Consider the following 23356-nt stretch of genomic DNA (forward strand, 5'->3'; position numbering starts at 1 on the left):
GCAGCCCAAAAAAATTATCCAGTATAAGAAAAAAAAGAGAACAGCCCCAAAAAATTATGTACTTGCCCAAAAAATGATCCCCCATAAAAAAAAAAAAAAAAAAAAAAAAAAAAAAAAAAGGAACAGCCCAAATTAAAATCTACTTGCCCCAAAAATTATCCACTATAAGAAAAAAAAGAGAACAGCCCAAAAAAATTATCTACTGGCCCAAAAAAATGATCCCCTACAAGAAAAAAAAAAAAAGAGAATAGCCAAAAAATTATCCACTAACCCAAAAAATTATCCACTATAAGAAAAAAAAGACAACAGCCCAAAAAAATTATCCACTATAAGAAAAAAAAGAGAACAGCGCAAAAAAAAATTATCCACTCGCCCAAAAGATTATCCACTGTAAGAAAAAAAAAGAGAACAGGCCAAAAAAATCATCCCCTAGCCCAAAAGATTATTTACTATAAGAAAAAAAGAGAACAGCCCAAAAAATTATCCACTATAAGAAAAAAAAGAGAACAGCCCAAAAAATTATCCACTATAAGAAAAAAAAGAGAACAGCCCAAAAAATTATCCACTATAAGATAAAAAAGAGAACAGCCCAAAAAATTATCCACTATAAGAAAAAAAGAGAACAGTCCAAAAAAAATTATCCACTATAAGAAAAAAAAGAGAACAGCCCAAAAAATTATCCACTATAAGAAAAAAAAAACATCATCCACCTTTTCAATTAAGGGGGCACTGTTTACCCGAGTACGGTTCTCTCTTTTTTTCTTATAGTGGATAATTTTTTGGCCTGTTGCACCTCTGGGCCACCGTGGAATAACCTGAAAAAAATGGAATTTGTTAAGAAATATAAGTACAATTTTATCAGTATTATCCCTGGACTTATCATTTATACATATGCATTACAGATCAGATCTACAAAGGCACAAAACATGTGGTAACAGGCAGGATATTGTTAAAATTCCACTTAATTTTACTTCAGACATTTCAGGTTGTTCATATTTGTTCAGGTTATTCACATTTTCTTGTTAAAGGGTAGTTTGTTAATGTAAACATTTTCATAATTTAAATTTTTTTTGCACTAAATCAAAGAGAAAAAATTGGTGTTATCATTATTTATAGGTTATTATGATGTTATTTTTGACTTTGATGCCCTGACTTGCACTTTGCAAATTCATCCTGCGGGCCGGATTAGAACCTTTGGCGGGCCGGATTTGGTCCCCGGGCTGTATGTTTGACACCTGTGGTTTATAGTTCAATGGTTCTGGGTGTTCTCTAGTAAACTTTTAGTAAATATGGGCCCATTCATTACTATTATGAAGAGGTTTTCCACTATAAAGGGTTTAGGAGGCAAGTTGATTACTTCTTTGTCTGCCAAACAGCCAATAATTCACACCTCACTGATGAGCCCAACAGGATAATGTCTTTTGAATGCAACCTCCAAGGGTGTGTGTGTGTGTGTGTGTGTGTGTGTGTGTGTTGATGATATTCATGGGCAGGGATAACAGTAGTCATTTGCATTCTATATGTAGTGTTGGCGAGGATAGGTAAGAGATGATGCACCATTACACTGTAAGACCAGATAAGTTGAGTTTACTTCAAAAATGTGAGTAAACTGGTTACCTTAAAAAATTTAAGTAATGAGTAATGAAAACTTGAGTGTTTTAAACTTAAATGCCTGATTTGAATGTAATTGCTATTTTAAGTACAACACACTAAATGCCAAGATAATTTAACTTAAAATTTGTTGTAATGTCAGTTGTTTCGTATCATCATTAGACTGAATATCATCAGTTCATTGGACTCAATTCCAATGTGATTTAAATTAAAATCTTTTGCAATATCCGTTGTTTTGTATTTTTACTCAACTTAATATAATATAGCATGGATGGAAGTTAGTAGTGATGTGACGTTCATGAACAAATCAAATCTTTTGAACGGCTCTTTGAAATGAACAATGGGAACCGAGTCTTTGTAAAGAGCCATTCATTTTTTTATTTTTTTTTTAAGGAGGGAGAGTCCGATTGCCTGTCAATTTTAGCGTCACTGGGGAGGCACTGGGCAGGAGGAGAATGTTCAACCAGAAAAAAAGGGTGCACTGCCCATGTCTCATGGCAAGAAGTTACCAAAAAAACCACAGTTTGAAGCGTGAGGTGAGCATACTGGAGGAGGAGGAGCTGGAAGACTGGAAGAGGCGGAGAAAAGTTTGAGAGTGAGTGAGTAATGAGCCGAAGAAAAAGGAGGAGTATTTGGATGCACTTTTCAGAGAGAAAGGATGGACATGCAACTTGAGAAATGCACGATAGTTCAGGTATTTGAGTAATTGCAGTGATTAATCACTGTTGTGTTTTGTGCAATTTTTTCCGTATGTTTACACACATTTATTACCTCCGCCAAGGAGGTTATGTTTTTGCCAGGGTTTGTTTGTTTGTCTGTTTGTTTGTCTGTCCGTTAGTGTGCAACATAACTCAAAAAGTTATGGACAGATTTGGATGAAATTTTCAGGGTTTGTTGGAAATGGGATAAGGAAGAAATGATTACATTTTGGTGGTGATTGGGGGTGGGGGGGCCCACGGGGGGGCCCACTGATCAGCCTTGGCGGAGGTCTGCACTCTCCGAGTGCTTCTAGTTGTTCTTGTTTTGAGGAGAATAAAATGTTATTTCATAAGAAAATGTTTTATTTTCTTCTTCATTTTTAGGCTACAGACTAGTCCACAGAATGTACCATGATGTTTTTGGTCCAATTCCATCATTTGCCTAATGTCACCTCTCATGTCATGGATTTATCCCACACATTTGAACTAACTATTCTTTTTTATGGTAAGATAACATGTACTGCTGCGCCAATTAAACACCTTTAAAATGTAATGTCAATCATCACATGTAGCCTATTTAGTCATTCAAACACTGGTGTTTCAAAATAATGCAAAAAAAACCATAAAAGAGCCGGTCTTTAAGAACAACTCTTTTCAGTGAACGACTCCTGATAGAACAACTCCCTTCAAAGAGCCAAAAATCCCATCACTAACATAAGTTGCTTTGCACTATTACTCAACTTACCATATCGTAGTGAGGACGGAAGTTGGACAGTAAGTTAATTAAATTAACTTTGTCAATAAAAGAAGTTGTCTTACTTTGGCAGGATATCAAAGTTCACTTAAATCACAACCAAATACGTATGAACAGTAAAGCCATTGTTCATCGTATGGCTGTCACTCATGGTGCGGCTCTACAAAAATACAAAAAAAAAATTAAAAAAAAAACACACAAAAAGGCCAATAAACATTGCCATATACACATTAAGTCCAAATTAACACTAACACCACAACCCCACTGAACCCCTGCACAGAAAAAGAACACATTTTCAACAACATGCCCAATACCCAGAATGCAATGCACGGATAAAAAGGTGTGGTCATGACTAAAACTTAATGATTTAAATCCATTCAACTTAAACTGTTTTTGTACTTTTGACCATGTCTACAAATTAGTAGAATATACTGAATATTTTATGGTAATATAATGAAACTTGAATCACTGAAGTGCACTGTAATTAAAGCATTTTAGTAAATACAAAGTCTGGGCTTACAGTGTATGCACATTTCAATTTTGGATCCGCCAATGAACAAACCCTGCCTTTCTAAAAAGTGAAACTGAGCAATTTGTTGAGTACCATCCCAATGTACATGAAGACAGAAAGGAGCACATTAGTTACACAAGAGCCTCAATTCACAGCACTTGAGGCAGGAATTCATTGTCAGTGCTTGAGCGCAGCGTGAAAGTGTGAGAAGGAGGAGAGTTTCCATGCAAACGCTTGTGTGAAAATTATTTTTGTGAGATGGCCTTCAGCGATACTCCTCAGTGTGCCAGGGTGCTGTCATGGGCCATACTGCATGTCTCTATCCTGATCAAACAGATGCTGTCAGTTAACACTAAATTATTATGGGGGGGGGGTAGAGGAAGGCAATAACACAAGCACAGGCCAAGGGAGACTTCACAGTAAATGCAATATGATGATTCAGAGGGATGCAGTAAAGCATTAAGGGAGGAGTAGAGAGAAAAACACATATGGACACACACATAGGCACATAACAGCCCCTCCCTCACCCAAAACAACCTTTTACCATTGAGCAAGCTTTTTTTTCTCTCTCTCTCTTTCTCTCTCTCTTTCTCTTTCTCTGCTTTCAGACCAGAGATAGCCCTTCCCAAAATAAGACTGCTCGGTCTCATCAGACAGAGTGCAGCAGGTCGCCCAAGTAAACGAAGCCTGACGAGGTTATGTAAGTGATGGACGCCTGCGAGGATTTTATATTTAACTATTTGTTTTTAGTGGTTAATCAATATGAGTAAATGTCAGGTAATTATCCATACCCCCATACCAATCACATGCATGTATACTGAATGGGTTTACTGACAGATCAATTGATTTCTTTTCCTTCATTTTTTCCTGTTTATATTACATTAACCTACACTGTGTATTCATCACCTCCGTACAGACGCATGTATCTTAAAAAAAAAGCAAAAAAACCCCCCAAAAAAAACAGGTTGTTAACCCTTTCATGCATAGTGGTAACTCCAGCGGACAGTTCTTCTTCAGCCGTTCTCTTGTATATTCATGGATTTTATTGTTTTAGTTCCATATCAGCCAACACAGTGGACGCCTATACATCATCCCATACATTGTAATTCCTACCATTACTGTAACTTTGCTGTTTTTGATAAACCTGATCTGCACTAACATGTTTGAGTGTAAATCAATTGCATGTTATCATTATTAAACTGCAATTAAACATTTTTCTTCAACAAAAAGTTTTTTTTTTTTGCATATTATCTCCACAAAGTGAGTAATAACTAATATTACAGTATGTTAAAATGTGACAAAACACCAGATTAGCAGCATTTAAAAAAATATATTTCACAGTTTTCACTCAGTATATCAGTAAATATATGTTTCTTAGCTTCAAAAATTACATGCATGGTGTCCAGCTGAGTGAATATTTTTGCAACTCCATGAAAAATAGGTTCATAAAAATTTTTTTGATCGCATCGTTTTTTTCATGCCTAAAGCGGAATAAAAACACTCATCATAAATAACTTCATTAGGGTCAAAAAACGGTATTCAAAATCTCTCTGACGGGATATTTTAGAGACAATTTGACCCACATTTTTACTTTTAAATTGATTTTTGCTTTAGTTGGACCAAAAGGGAATTATCCAAAACAAGGAGCTAATTTATATTGAAATAAATGTTGGAATGGAAATCAATTAAAATTCACTCTCTGACAGAACATTACTGTGTTTTGACCCATTAAGGTTCTCATAATTCATGCATGAAAGGGTTAAAGTGCTTCATGTGAGTCAGATATGTGACAGTTAAAAGCTGTTTCTTTGGTTTCCAGAAGAGGGCAGCACAACAGCAGCAAATAAAGCAGCCTTGTAGTCATGGCAATTCACTTCCCAGGGTGCTGGAGTGAGAAATGGACATTTCATTACTAAGGCAGTATGAGTATGAGATTTCTGCAGCTCCATCACCTTGTCATGCTATCTATGCTTATGTCAATTATATGTGTTATGAATCCGCCATCCCTTTTCTCTTATATTTTTTGGGCCCATGTTATATTCTGCCCAGAAACATCATCCTTAGACTATTTCTATTTGTGTTTTTTTTTTGTCACTAAAACTACAACTGTTCATTTGAAGCACATTCACAATTTTAGACAGTGAGCATGAAATTCAATTACACAATATGTTGACACTGTCTATTTTCAGTGTTTTAATTGTAGATGGATTATAGCCGTAGCTCTTTATTCGACACTTTTTTGTATTTGAAGTGTTGATACATATCGGCTCTCACAGTTGACATACATGTCCTTCTCAAGTTAAAAATAGTCTTTAACTTCATATATATAACAACAGCACGTAGGATGAGTCATGGCTGAAGGGAAATACCAGCCTTCTTCCTCAGGTTGGAATGCACAATTTCTTCCATAAATCCAAGGACCATTTCCTCATTCCACCACTCTGGGATCGATTTCTTATATTTTACTCTTTAGAAAAGTTGGAATTGGAATAGCCTGCATTGAACTGAGGTGTTTTTTTGCAGCACACAATGCATTCGTCACTGAGACACGCACTTTGCGCAGACACCCCCTCACTGCGACTTGCTATTGAATCCTTTAAATTGTGTGCTCCTGCTGAGGCTCTGACCTTGATCTTTACATTTTAACTTACTAGAATAAATGTGCTGCTGCATATGGGGGCGTTCAAGGCTGCTAGCAAGAAACCCAAAGCAGCCTTTTCTTCCAGAGTAGCAGGTTTGTGACTGTATTGCAGATTGCTTCGATTCCATACATGCTTCATATCACATATTTCGATAAAATTTGAGATAAAACTCCAGGTAGAATGGCCACGCTGAGGAGCTCAGCCTTATTGCGGCCCCTTGACAACAACATAGCCTTGCAAACTTCGGTTCTGAGGTTATTTTTTTGTTCGAAAAGCAGACGAAGGAGCACTGCTGAGATTGCTTACATTTGATATGCCACAGTTATTCACCACATGCACTATATCATGATACCACTTCACTTCCACTGCGTGACTCAGCGTGAAACCAGAGGCCTGCATACACTGCCTACACTGGTGCTTTTTAAAGTGGGGTCAATGGGCTAGATACAGGTTCTGTGGTGGGATTCCTGTTTCGATTCCATTTTTCTCCTCTTTACCTTCGCACAGTGTGACAGAGATTATGAGATGAAGCATTTTGATCACATACTGTTCTATTTTATCTACTTACTGGAGGGCATCTCCAAGGTACAATGAATATAAAAACCCATGCTGTGCATCACACTCATTATTTAAAAGATTACTTGTAGAGCTGGATAATACGTACGATGAGAATCCATGTGTACATTTACTGGGACCAATGAAGTAAGACATTGTTCTTTTTGGACACTGTTACGGAAACTATAAGAGTCTTTTTGAGTACACTGTAAGCCCAGACTTTGTATTTACTAAAATGCTTCAATTACAATCTACTTAAATGATTTAAGTTTTATTACATACTATAAAATGTTCAGTATATTCCACTAATTTGTAGACATAGTCAAAAGTACAAAAAAGCTAAAGTTAAATGGTTTTAAATCACTAAGTTTTAGTCCTGACCACACCTTTTTATCTGTGCATTGCATTGTGGGTATTGGGCATGTTGTTGAAAATGTGTTCTTTTTCTGTGCAGGGGTTCAGTGGGGTTGTGGTGTTAGTTTTAATTTTGACTAAATGTGTGTATGGCAATGTTTATTGGCTTTTTTGTGTTTGTTTTTGTATTTTTGTAGAGTTGCACCATGAGTGACAGCCATAGGACGAACAATGGCTTTACTGTTCATCTACATTTGTACTAGTGTCTCATGAAACTTTATATTGTACTAAAGTAAACATACCTTCTATACTGGTAAATTTCATTGATCTAATTTCCTGTTTGACTGCCAATTCTCTGACAAAATGTTAAGATGAATAATTATACAATGCAGTTTATATTGCAAAAGATTTTAATTTAAATCAGCGTGGAATTGGGTACAATGCACTGATGATATGAAGTCTAATGATTATATGAAGCCACTGACGCCACAACTAGTGATGGGACTTTTGGCTCTTTGAAGGGAGTCGTTCAATCAGGAGCCGTTCACTGAAAAGAGTCATTCAAAAAACTGGCTCTTTTATGTTTTTTGCATTATCTTGAAACACCAATGTTTGAATGACTAAATAGGCTACATGTGATGATTGAAATTACATTTTAAAGGTGTTTAATTGGCGCGGCAGTAAATATTATCCTACCGTAAAAAAGAATAGTTAGTTCAAATGTGTGGAATAAATCCATGACATGAGAGGTGACATTAGGAAAATGATGGAACTGGACCAAAAACATCATGGTACATTATGTGGACTAGTCTGTAGCCTAAAAATGAAGAAGAAAATAAAACATTTTCTTATGAAATAACATTTTATTCTCCTCAAAATAAGAACAATAAATGTGTGTAAACATTCGGAAAAAATTGCACAAAACACAACAGTGATTAATCACTGCAATTACTGAAATACCTGAACTGTAGTGCAGTTCTCAAGTGTCATGCCCATCTTTTCTTTCTGAAAAGTGCATCCAAATACTCCTTCTTTTTCTTTGGCTCATTACTCACAGGTGCTCACTCACTCACTCTCAAACTTTTCTCCAGTTTCGACCAGTCTTCCAGCTCCGCCTCCTCCAGTCTTCAAGCTCCGCCTCCTGAAGTCTTCCAGCTCCTCCTCCTCCAGTCTTCCAGCTCCGCCTCCTGCAGTCTTCCAGCTCCACCTCCTCCAGTATGCTCACCTCACGCTTTAAACTGTTATTTTTTTGCTAACTTCTTGCCATGAGACATGCGCAGTGGGCAGTGCACTCTTTTTTTTCTGCTGGAACATTCTCCTCCTGCCCAATGCTTCCCCAGTGACACTAAATTGACAGGCAATCGGACACTCCCTCCTTAAAAAAAAGAAATGAACGGCTCTTTACAAAGACTCGGTTCCCATCATTCATTTCAAAGAGCCGTTCAAAGGATTCGATTCGTTCGTCAACATCACATCACTAAAAAGCACTTCCTGTACTGACAAATCATATAGAGCTAACATCCTGCTTAACTTCCATCCATGCAACAAAATATTAAGATGAATAATTATACAAAGCAGTAACTATTGCAAAAGATCTTAATTTAAATCAACTTGGAATTGAGTCCAGTGAACTGATGATATTAAGTCTAATGATTATATAAAGCAATTGACATTACAACAAATTTTTTGTCAAATTAACTTGGCATTTAGTGTGTTGTACTTAAAATAGCAATTCCATTCAAATCAAGCTTTTTAAGTTTAATACACTCAAGTTTTCATTACTCATTACTTACATTTTTTAACTAAACTCAACTTATCCAGTTTTACAGTGTACTTTTTCAGTGCATCGGGAGCAGAAGCTGTAAATGGAACTTCTTTCATCTTGCCTTTTGTGTTTAGAAGGTAGTTTCATTCCAGAGGAAAAACCAAGACGGACTATATTTCCACTTTGTTCTTGCTAACTTTATAAAGAAGTGTCTTCATTATACTTTCTATTATGTGTGACTCACTTGTGGGGGTTTAGTCAGGTTCGTTCTTTAAAGTTATTAATTGACAGAACACTATGAATGAGCTCTTGAGATCAGGTTGAAGGTTGTCTTTATCTTCTTCTAAAAAGGTACCATGGTTACGATGTTATTTTCATGATCACAACAAAGACAAAGCTCAAACAAATATCATGGCCGAAGCCTGATGAGGAGAGAGACTAGGAGACAAAGGAGCGCTACAGTTGTCTATAGTTGTCTGTGGATGAACACAAATAACCCACCCACCCACACAGAACCAGCCTCCCTCCCCTGAGTCTCTCACACTCACATGGGCAAGTTCATGTTCACACAGACACACACAGAAGATTAGAAAAGCTGATTTATTGGTTGTAAAATGTTAATATAGCTATAAGCCATGCTCATGAATTGTTAATTAAGGCCATGACAGACTCGTCACCTAAAATGTTAATGAGGTGAGATTGCATTGGGGCTGAGAGGTCTCTGTCTGTGAGCCATAGAACAAATACAACAGATGAGCTGAAGACCCCCATGTGCTATAATAAGAAGCACTGAGGGCACCTGAGATGGGTGGTGCCCATTTAACCAAAGAGTAATTAAATTAATGAATGGGGGTTTGTGAATTTAGATTATTCTGTAATCTATTATCATCCATCCATAATAAGATAAGATAAGATAAGATAAGATAAGATAAGATAAGATAAGATAAGATTAGATTAGATAAAATAAAATAAAATAAAATAAAAATAAAAAAAAGATAAGATAAAATAAGATAAGATAAAATTAGATTAGATTAGAAAAGATAAGTTGACATAGGGTAAAAAAAAGATTAGATAAGATATAATAAGATAAGATTAGATAAGATAAAATAAAATAAGATAAAATAAGATTAGATTAGATAAAGTAAGATTAAAACAGGATTAGATAAAATAAGATTAGATTAGATTAAATTAGATAAAATAAGTTAAGGCAAGATAAGAGAAAATAAAATAAGATAAAATAAGATTAGATAAGATAAGATAACATAAGATAAAAAAAGGTTAGATAAAATAAGATTAGATAAGATAAGATAAGATAAGATAAAAAAAAAGATTAGATAAGATTAGATAAAATAAGATAAGATAAAATAAGATTAGATTAGAGAAGATAAGTTAACATAAGATAAGAAAAGATTAGATAAGATAAAATAAGATAAAAGTAGATAAGATAAGATAAAATAAAATAAGATAAAATAAGATTAGATAAGATAAATTAACATAAGATAAAAAAAGATTAGATAAAATTAGATAAGATAAAATAAAATAAGATTAGATAAAATAAGTTAACATAAGATTAAAAAAAAAAGATTAGGTAAGATTAGATAAAATAAGATAAGATAAAATAAAATAAGATTAGATAAAATAAGAATAACTAAAGATTGTCATATCCACAAAAAGCTATGTTCAGTCTACTCTAATTGTAACACAAATGGATGTACTGTACACAACAAAGTCTGCACTCCTTGTTCTGTGCACAGATATGAAGTTCATTTAAGTTATTATGAGGTTTCAGCTGTTTTTGTTTTTATCCTCTCTGGATGGCGTTTTCATAATGAACTACACTGCAGGTTTTATGACACAGAGGCAAGAAAAAGCACCATAATTTCCTACTTTACATCAAATTCTGTACTGGCAAAACAAAATGGTTTAGGTTAATAATACAGATTCACTTGGCAAAACTACACATATTAAATATTAAACAAAGGTTAGGGTTTCAGTGGAAGACATGGGTGAATGAAGTCATGTTCCAGGAAGAATACAGTACTGCGTAAAATTCTTAGGAAATTGATGAGTTACTTAGCCGAAGACTTTTGCACAGTACTGCATATGTACTATAAAAGTAGATCAATACAAAGGGAAAGAAAAGAATGGTGAAGGTGCTAGCAATAGGTTGACAACAAGAAAGGGTTGATATAGTGGGTCTGGTTAATGGGGTCAAGTTGAAGAGGATCTGTACTGAAAATATGGAATGGTGTCTGAATATACTTCTCTTGCCATTAGTGGACAAGACATTTACTATTTAAAATTCGCAAACTAAATCATTTATGAAGTGTGCCACCGGATGTCACTTAGACTGTGACTTTAAATGCATTTGCCAATAAATCTTAATAAATAAAAGTAAAATGTCTGTGTGGCTGGTTAATGTTTTATATTATCTTCTGCTGAGGTCTCTCTGTGCCTTTCTCGCCATCATAAGTTAATTTCAGGTTGCAGCTGTGTTACAGGAATTTTTTCACTGGTGACCTATAGACGCTTGACAGCAGCAAACGCGCAGGTGAAGCTAATGCTAAAATTTTAGATCCATTCTTGAGTAAAAAAAAAAAACAAACTAATAATAAATGCATTAGAGAAGTGATTCAAACAGATACAATTTGTAAGTGTCGTAAGGTAGGCCTATTGGCTAGTGGCACGGAGGAACAGAGCAGAGCTGAGGCAACTTGTCCAGGTGCAAACCAAAGTTTCTTTTATTTTTTCTTCACCCAACATGCAGGGAAAAAAAAAAAAAAGACACTGGTAAAAAGTTAAAATATGCTATCAGTGTGTAACCGGTGGTGTCGGACTCTGCGTTGTGTTCTTTTTCTCTTTTAATGATGAGACCCGCACGTGTGTGTCTTTGGGGATAGTCTCCGTTTATTGATCTGACAAAATGATAAAACAAAGACCTCCGGTCAGTACCCCCATGTAAAGCGCACTCCTCTCCCACAGAAAACCGGAACAAAAGGGACAAAATACATTGAATTATTAAAACAAAATACAACATACCTGACAAAATGATAAAACAAAGACCTCCGGTCAGTACCCCCATGTAAAGTGCACTCCTGCACAAACCAAATAATAAAGAAACATGTTTAAATACATTATAAGTGCCTAATACAGCCTAAACTAGCTGGTTCATGTAAAAAAATTAAATTAACAAAGGTTAAACCAAAAATTTCTACGAACTACATGGCTGCTTACCTCTCCCACAGAAAACCGGAACAAAAGGGAGGAGGCAAAGGCGCGAAAACTCAAGTTATAGTGCGCAGCGTTACACTGTAAACCGTTCGATGGGGAACAGACCAAAACAAAAAGTTCCACACACACTGATCCGGAGGCCCACAATGTCAGGTACTAAACCAAAAGAAATTAAAATAAAATGCACAGATTTTGTGTAATTATAACAATACACAATATAATGTACCCACATTGCTGCTAGATTATTGACCCTGTTACAAGTGCACAGTGTCCTCCACATCCAGTCCAAGCAGCAATTTTTCCACAATGAAAAAGAGCAGCTTTTTATAGGCTACCCTATCCCCCAGCCTATCCTATCCTGGCAATACAGGTAGGTTTCTTATCCCCCAATTAATTATTTAAGGATTAAAAATCCCCCAACATTTCCCCCATTTACAACACTAACAACATATAAAAATATATACTTTATTAAATCAACCATGAACAATTTTAACATATATTTAAGATAATTTTAAGAAATCCTTCAACTAAAACACCCCTGCCAATGCAGAACCAATGGTCCCTCCTGGAACCTTCTTAAAGGTGCTCCGGCACCCCGGGGACTCTTTTGGCCGGAACACCTGGGACCAGACACAAGAGACACAGGTAAGTCAATTTACACAATTACCCCATACATCAAATTTACCAACTCTTTCTTCCTCCATCTACAGAACATACTGCCACCAAGAGTAACACAACAAACAATAAACACTTTAAAACATGATGTGCGTGTCGTCTTATCCTGTAATGGACTTGCTACATTACAGTAAGCCAGCTTCCTTTCTTTTTTTGGAGTAATTTATATTCTGATGTGGAATGGGAAAAAGTATGGTTATTACCAAGGAAGTTTTTTATTTTGAATAAGGTGAGAGAGGTGTCTTTAAAACAGTTCCACAGGTGTTATCCAGTTAATTCAGCTTTAGTTGAGTATAAGATCAGTGTCGACCCTCTTTGCTCATTTTGTCATAATTTGGACGAAACATGAACTCATTTGTTTTGGGAATGTACCTTTTGTCAAATTTTTTGGTGTGATATCAGTCTTTTTTTTTTAAATAGAAAACTAGGTATTTCTTTGAACTTCAAAATTGAAGATATTTTATTTGGTTTCTTTATTACTGATCTGCCTGCTCAGAAATTGTTTATTCTTAATCTCATTTCCTTATTTGCCAAATTTCATGCCAGCAAATTTGCCAATCAGAAACCCAGCTTTGTGGTCTTTAAATGTGACTTAAAATCCTACCTAGACACACTTAACTTTTACACTAACACTGAAGCTGTGGAGACTAAAGCCTTATGTAACAAATTTAACCCTCCGGTATCCAGGTGCGCCTTTTAGGCACACTTTGCACTTCGTGTTAAAAAACTTCATATTATTTTTCACAGTTTAAATAAGGTTAGAATTCAAAAGTTGTTCATTTGTGTATGATCTTTAAAATTCTGGCCACCAACTAAAATGTGCACATTGTAAACAAAAGAAAATTACAAAACTAGCATCTGTCTGCCAAGTGTGCCTAAAACGCACTATTTCTTCCATTTGATATGTATGATTAGGGCTGACCTGGATTTACAACAATAAAATCAAATTAGAGCAGAAAAATAAATCAATATATAATATTTAATAGTTTGATTTATAGGTGTGCATTTTACACACACTTGGTGACAGATGCTAGTATTTTTGAACATTTGACCTAGCGCCAAAAATAATAATGCAAATTAACCAGTGTTGCTGTTAATCATATACGCCAGGCTGAAAAACTCAAATAATATGTGATCCACTTTTTATGTAGTATACTGAAAAAAAATGTTTTTTTGTTGTTTTTTGCATAAAAAAATGGTTTGTTTACATTACAAGGACAGCATTTAAAGGGTTAAAAAATGTGACAGTTATTGAGTATTTGGTACTTTTTATTTACGGCTCAAGTGGATGAAATAGAAAAAAGTGTAAAAGAATTAAAAACCAACTGTATAAAAAATTTTTTGACATTATTCCACAAGTGTGCCAAAAGGCACACTTGGTGCTTAGTAAGGGCCTTACTGGACGGGATACCGGAGGGTTAAATAGCAATTTACTTATTCAGTTATTTTTTATTATTATGTTTTATATATATATATATATATATATATATATATATATATATATATATATATATATATATATATATATATATATATATTTTTTTTTTTTTTTTTCTCTTCTTGTTTATTCCTTTACTTTTATTTATTTAATTTACTTTCCTATATATGTGTTTATATTTAATTTCTTCCTGCCTCACCTCGAGCATTATGTTTTCTCCATGCCATGTTCTGTTCTATGTGTATATGGTATGTAAATAAAGTATGAGAGAAAAAAAAAAAAGCTAATGCTAAAAAGGTGTAATTATCAACAGTGCTATTCACTGCTAACGGTAACAAACTATATATCTAACACAATGTTTTGCACTTAGGAGTGTTATTTTGACTTTCAGTTCCCCACTAGTCTTTTGTTTGTCTGTTATTGTTGCAGTGTTTGTTCTTTAGTAGCTAACTCTGCTGTGAACACTGATGCTACCTGCATTTTTTTGCTGCGGCAGCATTCAAGTTAGCTAACGGTCTACAGTCCAGCCAATGCTGTTCAAGGTTTTCTAAGGACAAAACACTAAGGAAAACTGCTCTCCATGTTACAAACAACACTGAGGTGAAGCTCAGTTTTTTCTAATAGAATATTCTTCACTTCACCAGGGCTTTAGGGTCAGTTTTTTCTGGTAGACATAAAACATTTATCATGTTTATGTGTCTGCTCACTGCTTAGCATCATGAAGTAGGCCATGATATGAAAATGTTTACTGTCTAATAAAATAGGTATGGGTCATATGGACATACTTTGTGTTCAACAGTCTCTGTCATGTAAGCAGAGTAACTTATATGCATGTATTATACATATTTGAGTAGGTATTTATAAGCACTTTAACATTATGTATAACAAAATGTGGGGAGAGAAAATTTTTAGGTGAAAAATGTCAAATTACTGCTCGGTAACGCATAGACTTTAAACCAGCATCAATTTTTAAAGCTTTGTGCAAACATTCAAAACATGCAGTTCTCGACAGAAACTGATATCAAGTAGGACAAAACCTTTTAGATATTATGTTCAGCTATGGTGAAAATAAATTTTGGTGTAAAATATTGAAAAGTCTCTGTTTTATTGACATGAGAATGTGGTAACACGTGGACAGGTTGCCATAGTAACACATGGACGACTCTTTACCATTGTATGCATCACCAAAAATGTTGAGTTATTTTGTTAAAACAAGCCAGATATACAGGGTGTCCCATAAGTCTCCATACATAGGAAAAATAAACGTTTCTTGACATAAACCATTTTTTATTTATATAATATGCTCTATATGACTGCCATTTTGTCGGGAACACATTTCAATGCGTGTCTGCTGAAGAACTATAAAGAAGAAATATAAAGAAATACATGTTAGAACCATATATGTATGGAATGTATTATGCCTCCTATGTGTGGAGACTTATGGGACACCCTGTAATCACAATGCTTTATTTAATGTATTTAATACTAACACTGTTATTTATAACTTGTGCTGGTCCATACTGATAGAGGTAAAATACAAATAAAGAGTAATTTCTTGGTAACAGTTAACAGATAGACTTTTTAAATGTGACAGATAGAATAAATTTTCTAATTTTTTAGATCAAATTTTTAGCGTCAGATTAGAGCTATATTTTGTTGGTTTGTTTATTTATTTCGAATTTTGCAATAAACTCAAACAACAAAAGAATTATATGAAAAGGAAGTAAACCATTCGAAACGAACCATTTTTTATGTCATGCTATGGTGTAAAAAGTACAATAGATAAAATCAGTTGCAACTTTTTTCTTCAAGTGGTATTTTAAAAAGTATAACAGTTCTATAAAATAGAGATCTTTAGCAAAAAAATGTAATACTGATGTGTGCAAATTTACTTTTTCATGCTGATGTTCTCTTTTGCTCGATCTCTTTTGCTATGGTCAATGGGCTGAGACTTGAGTAGATAAATTAAAGTACGTTAATAAGGTCTAAATACAGTATTAAACATACATCCAACAAACATAAAACCATAAAATAATATTCACTTGTAGCAAACATTATTTTTTTTTAAATTCGCTTATTAGCCTTGTTGTATTTTCCTGCTCATTTCTACCTCCTCCAGATGAGATTTATGTTACGAGATCTCATGAGATTTCATTACTGAGACTCTGACAGACCTCAACCAAAGTCCATTTTCTCCTGAGCTTTTACATCTTGTAATGTAATGTTAATGTCAGATTATTCAGAATACATGTGGCTTGTGGAGGATGGATCCAGTATATGCATGGCAGACTTTGGAGAGAAAGAATACATTGAAATCTTTATATCACCTTCACTTCCTGCATTGGAATGAATGGGATCTGCCTTGATTCTACTAAAGGGGTGGAACAGTGGAGAAACCAAAGGGACAGTACGTCAGCTCCAAAATTAACTCTTTCATGCATGAATTATGAGAACCTTAGTTCAGGTTTTGTTTTTTTTTTGAGTGTTTTTATTCCTCCTTAGGCATGAAAAAAACAATGTGATTGAGGTTTTTTTCATAGATTTACAAAAATGTCCACTCAGCTACACCATGAATTTTATTCTTGAAGCAAAGAAACATGTATTTAAAACCCAATATCATAAAGTGAAATGAAAACGGTGAAATGAAACCATGTTTAATGCAGCTAATCTGACGTTTTCTCACATTTTAACATATTCTAATACTAGTTATTACTCACTTCATGGAAATAATACGCAAAAAATAACAAAAAATAACAGTTAACAATTGATTTCCACTCAAGAACCAATCAAGAACAGCAAAGTTACAGTACTGGTATGAATTGCAGTTTATGAGATGATGCATAAGTGTCCACTGTGTTGGTTGATATGGAACTAAAACAACTGAACCCATGAATATACAAGAGAACAGCTGGAGAATAGCTGTCCACTGGAGTGACCACTCTGCATGAAAGGGTTAAACCAATGTTTAAGCATCTTACAGTTGTAATGCCACTGACAGCTGTTGGGAATGGCTCTGGTTTTGCAGATTTACATTGGACTTCAGTCAGTAATTGTCTTTCCAGCTATCGTGGTTTTATTTGGAAACTCTAATGAGTGATCTGGTAGTCCATCTTCATATTTTTCCTGTTAATCAGATTTCAGGCTCAATAAAAGCTTTCATATAGGCCATGTCAGTCTTTGATTGACAGGTCTGTATGAACATGTCCTCACCTGCTTTGTCAGGTTTTCAGAGTTAATAAAATGTAGTTATTGTTTTTTTTTTTTTTGTTTTTGTTTTTTTAACAAAGTAACTGTAGTTGTGGTTAACGGGCTCCGCAAAAAGACTGTAAAATGACTTTGTTACACAGTTCATCATGAAGCATACAGTTTTACACTCAGTAAGCTTGTGCTGATAGAAAAATTGTGTCCCTGTTGTGTTCTTATTACTGATTAGTCTTATGTAAGTGTCCTAATCTGTTATGGTCTTTGTATGTCATGTAGTGTGATTGTTCTTTGTATCAAGAAGATGATATTCTCATTTTAAGATGTTATTCTGTACACTAAACATCATTCTGTGTGTGTGAATTATTACACTGGGTTACAAAAAATGTTTTTTGCAAGTTGTCTAGGTTTTTTCAACTGAATTAGGACCATTTTGCACCGCTAAATCCAAAAATGACATCTGTTTTTCTCAATCAGGTCAGGTTTTTTTGCTAATTTGATTTTGAAAAATTAGATCTTCTCACAAAATTGATTACATTTAATTACATTAATACCAAAATAAGATTGGTAAGCACACTTTATGAAACTTGTGACTTGATTCCTGTTAGGTACAATGGTGTATTCACCGCAGATGTAGCAGAATACGTCAGGCTTATTTTTGCAAGATCTTCTAGTCGAAGCTATTTCATTCACCTGTAATATTAAAAAAACCATTAATCATAAATTGGCAAAAGTAAAATCTTCAGAACTCGTTTATTGCAAGAAATATGAAAGAATTTTGTATCATATGATGTGAAAATGCCCATAAATGTAAGCAAACATGTTAAAAAGCCAATATGTAGCATAGTTCAGAAAGTTGACTTGATTGAGCAAAATTGATGTGATTTTTGGATTCAGCACACCAAAATTATCCTAAATCAGCTCAAAAAACTTAAACAATAAATTTGTTGTTGACCAGTGTTGTTGTTGTTGTTGTTGTTGTTATTATTATTATTATTATTATTATTATTATTATTATTATTATTATTATCCATGAGTAATACCTGGTAATATTATGTTTTGGTTTTTTTTTTAACTCTATCTGTTAAGATAAGATAAGATAAAATAAGATATTTGATTTATTTATTTCGAACATGCAAAGAAAAAAATTCAAACAAAACAAAATAAACAAAATAAAACATTTAAATGGACAGAATCTATCTTCAGCACATACAAGTCTGAGTTTTGCATGGTCGAAAAGGAGTAGGAAGAAGTCTAAACTTATTTAATCCTACCCCTCAGTGCTTTTACACCTTTATCACTAACTTGATACAAGAATCAAACAATATTATTTTCCTAATTTTGGCATCGAACAACAACAAATGCATAATGCAGTAACTGAATTATTCATAACAATATGTTCATGTCAGTACAGTCATACAAACAGACTCAACAATTCAACCATTTTCTTCAATAATTACAGCAGATTTATCAGTACATCATCCATAAACAAACAGGCCTCATTGTCGTTCTTAAATACTGGACCTCTCAGGAATCAATTCTTTATATCTGTTTTTAAACTGAATTATGTTTGATATTTGTTTTTATCTCCACACACAATTTGTTCCACAGTTTTCCTCCACAGATGGTGATACAGAAACTTTTTAACGTAGTGCGTACTTTATGAATCTTTAAATGTAACTTTCCCTGTAAATCATAGCCTCCCTCTCTTTCACTAAACATTTCTTGAACATTGCCAGGCAGTAAGTTATCCTTTTCTTTATACATTATTTGAATAGTTTTGAACTCCACAAGGTCAATGAGTTTTAAAGTTTTAGATTGTAAAAATAGTGGATTTGTGTGTTCACGAAAACCAACATTGTAAACGACTCTTATTGGTCTTTTTTGCAGTAGAAAAAGTCTTTGTAATGAACTTGCATATGTATTTCCCCATACCTCCAAACAGTACCTTAAATAGCGTAAGATTAATGAAATGTATAGAATCTGAAGTGATTTTTGATCCGATGTCTCCTTTGCTCTGACCAGGACTGAGATGCTTCAGGATAGTTTGTTTTGTAGATGTTTTAAGTGAGGTTTCCAGCAGATTTGATCATCAATTATAATTAACCCTTTCATGCATGATGGTCACTACAGTGGACACCTATTCTCCAGCTGTTGTCATGTATGTTCATGGGTTTTATTGTTTTAGTTCCGTATCAACCAACACAGTGGACGCTTATGCATCATCCCATACACTGACATTCAGACCATAACTGTAACTACACTTTTCTTGATAAACCTGATCTAGAGTAACATGTTTAAGTGTAAATCAGGTGCTTGCTATTGTTATAAGTCTGTAATTAAGTTTATTTGTTTTTTAAAAGTTGTCATTTTTTTGTTTTCATGTAGAAATGATAAGTTACTACTAAAAAATCACCAAATTCACCCAAAAATGACCCTAAAACCAACTACAAATTACTCAGAAACCACCTAAAAATCACCCAGAAATGACCCCAAAACCACCTAAAAATTATTCAAAAAACACCTAAAAACCACCCAAAAATTGCCTAAAAACCACATAAACACCACTTAAAAATCATGGAAAAAAAAAAAAAAAACACCTAACAATCACCCAAAAACCACCTAAAACCCACCTTAAACCACCCAAAAACCACCTAAAAATCACCCAAAAATGACCCCAAAATCACCTAAAAATTAGTCAATAACCACCCAAAAACCACCCAAAAATTACCCAAAAACCACCTAAAAACCCACCTAAAAACCACCCAAAAATGACCCCAAAACCACCTAAAAATTAGTCAATAACCACCCAAAAACCACCCAAAAATTACCCAATAATTACCCAAAAACCACCTAAAAACCCACCTAAAAATCACCCAAAAATGACCCCAAAACCACCTAAAAATTAGTCAATAACCACCCAAAAACCACCCAAAAATTACCCAATAATTACCCAAAAACCACCTAAAAATCACCCAAAAATTACCCAAAAACCACCTAAAAATCACCCAAAAATTACCCAAAAACCACCTAAAAATCACCCAAAAATGACCCCAAAACCACCTAAAAATTACTCAAAAAACACCAAAAAACCACCTAAACACCACCCAAAAATTACCTAAAAACCACATAAACGCCACTTAAAAATCATGAAAAAAAAAAAACACCTAACAATCACCCAAAAACCACCTAAAACCCACCTTAAAACCACCCAAAAACCACCTAAAAATCACCCAAAAATGACCCCAAAACCACCTAAAAATTAGTCAATAACCACCCAAAAACCACCCAAAAATTACCCAAAAACCACCTAAAAACAAACCCAAAAATTACCCAAAAACCACCTAAAAATCCCCCCAAAATGACCCCCAAACCACCAAAAAATTAGTCAAAAACCACCTTTTTTGCATATTATTTCCATGAAGTGAGTAATGACTGGTATTAGCATGTTAAAATGTGAGAAAACTTCAGATTAGTGGCATTAAAAATGTCTGCTAAAGGTTCATACCGTCTTCCACATATAATTTTTGTAGATAACTCATTTATCAGACAAACTAGTAAAGCAGGTAAACAAACAACTGCCTGAGAAATGAATTACCTATAATAAGCATTAAAAATGTTTTTATTTCATAGTTTTCACACAGTGTATCAGTAAATACATGTTTCTTTGCTTCAAAAATGAAACGTACGGTGTCCAGCTGAGTGGACATTTCTGCAGCTCCATGAAAAAAAAGGTTCAGAAGAAAATTTTCTTTAGGCATGTTTTTTCATGCCTAAAGAGGAATAAAAACACTCAGGAAAAAAATCTTAATTAAGGTTCTCATAATTCATGCATGAAAGGGTTAAGATAAGATTAGATGAGATGAGATAAGATAAGATATTAGCTAATTACTTATCCCACCGTGGAATTTCATATATAAAGAGAAAAATATGAGAAGTCATTCAGTAATTCAGTAACAGTCTTGTTTTATTATGGTCATTTCTGGTTCTACTTATTCCTCATGTACATTTTCAGAAACTCTTTTAATATTTACACCTACAGTATATATAAAGAATGTAAACTTGATTGGTGCATTTACACGAACCCCTTTAACTCTTTCCCTGTTAATGTTCTTATGGTACAAATGAACATGGCTGCTGTGATACATCACTTATGTTTCCATTGTTCGTACCAGGTGATGGAATGCAGGGAAGCTTCGGCTCAGCACATGGGGTTTATGCGACTACTGGCTTTCATAACACAATTACATCTAAAGTGGTAAGTCAAGGTATTCGCTCAGCTTTTCTCATTTGGTGACATTAAATATGTGTCACGTATTCATGGTCATCTGCTGCCTATCACCTGGAGATAAAAGGTTGCTCCTACATAGCTGACATATCTTTTCCTGCTGCTACTTATCAGGTGAATGGCTGTGTTGAGATTTATCTCAGCTCACTGGAGTGCATGATTTGTAATCCCTACAACAGCTGAAGAGTCTTTGTCGAGAACGGCCGCATGAAAGGTACTGAAAGCAGAATAAGAGATTGAACTCCGATAGTGGTACTGATACTCCTTAACAAAGCAATTCTTCAGTGTAACACCAGACATTGTCAATTCATACCTTTCAGCAGAACAACAAATACACACATAACACATGTTTCGTTTGACAATAAACGTATGAAAGTAATCGAAACATTTTGAATAGTATAGTGCAGGGGTGTCAGACTCATGTTAGTTCAGCCCAGTATGACCTGCAGTGGGCCGGATCATTCAAATAATAACATAATAATACATAAATTATATCAATTCCAAAATTTGTATGTCTAATTTCTATGTTTTGGAGTGAAAAAAGTAAGATTAAATTATAAAAATTTCTACATCTACAAACTATCTTTAAAAAAAAATATGGGAAAACATGAACCATGACCAAAATGAAATTTATTAAGAAAAAAAGTGCAATTTTAACAATTTATGCCATTATTTGGCCTCATCTACAAATGCACAAAACATTTAATAACAGACAGAATATTGGTAAAATTACTCTTAAATCTCTTAAGACATTTCAGGTTGTTCATATTTGTTCAGGTGTTTCACATTTTTTGTGAAAGGCTAGTCTGTAAATGTTAACATTTTTGTGTAATTTTACTTTTTTTTTACATTAACCCTTTCATGCACGAATTATGAGAACCTCAGTCAAGATTTTTTTTCTTGAGTGTTTTTATTCCTCTATAGGCATGAAAAAAAAAAACAATGTGATTGATTTTTTTTTCATGAACCTATTTTTCATGGAATTACAAAAATGTCTGCTCAGCTGGACATCATGCATTTAATTTTAGAAGCAAAGAAACATGTATTTACTGATATACTATGAGGTAAAAACATTTTTAATGCTGCTAATTTGATGTTTTCTCACATTTTAACAATACCTGCATATAGATAATATGCAAAAAAAAAAAAAACTGTTAATTACAGTTTAATAACAATTAGCTTTTTTTTTTATTTTTTTTTTTTTTTACACTCAAACATGTTACTGCAGATCAAATTTATCTAGAACAGCAAATTTACAGTAATGGTATGAATTACAGTGTATGGGATGATACATAAGCGTCCACTGTGTTGGCTGATATGGAACTAAAACAACAAAATCCATGAATATATAAGAGAACCCCTTTGAACAGCTGTCCACTGTAGTGACCACTAAGCATGAAAGAGTTAAAACCAAGAGAAAAATATGTGGTTTTTATTTTGACATCCTTGATTGTTAATATCTTCAGTGTAATTTTTGTATTTTACTAATTCATCCCGTGGGCCGGATTGGAACCTTTGGCGGGCTGGTTTTGGCCCCCGGGCCACATGTTTGACACCCCTGGTATAGTGTGTTAGATTTATCAAGATCTAACTACAGAATTGCAGCATAATTACACTTTAACCCTTTCATGCA

This window comes from Sphaeramia orbicularis, chromosome 17 (genome assembly GCF_902148855.1).
Source record: "Sphaeramia orbicularis chromosome 17, fSphaOr1.1, whole genome shotgun sequence".
NCBI classification, from domain to species: Eukaryota; Metazoa; Chordata; class Actinopteri; order Kurtiformes; family Apogonidae; genus Sphaeramia; species Sphaeramia orbicularis.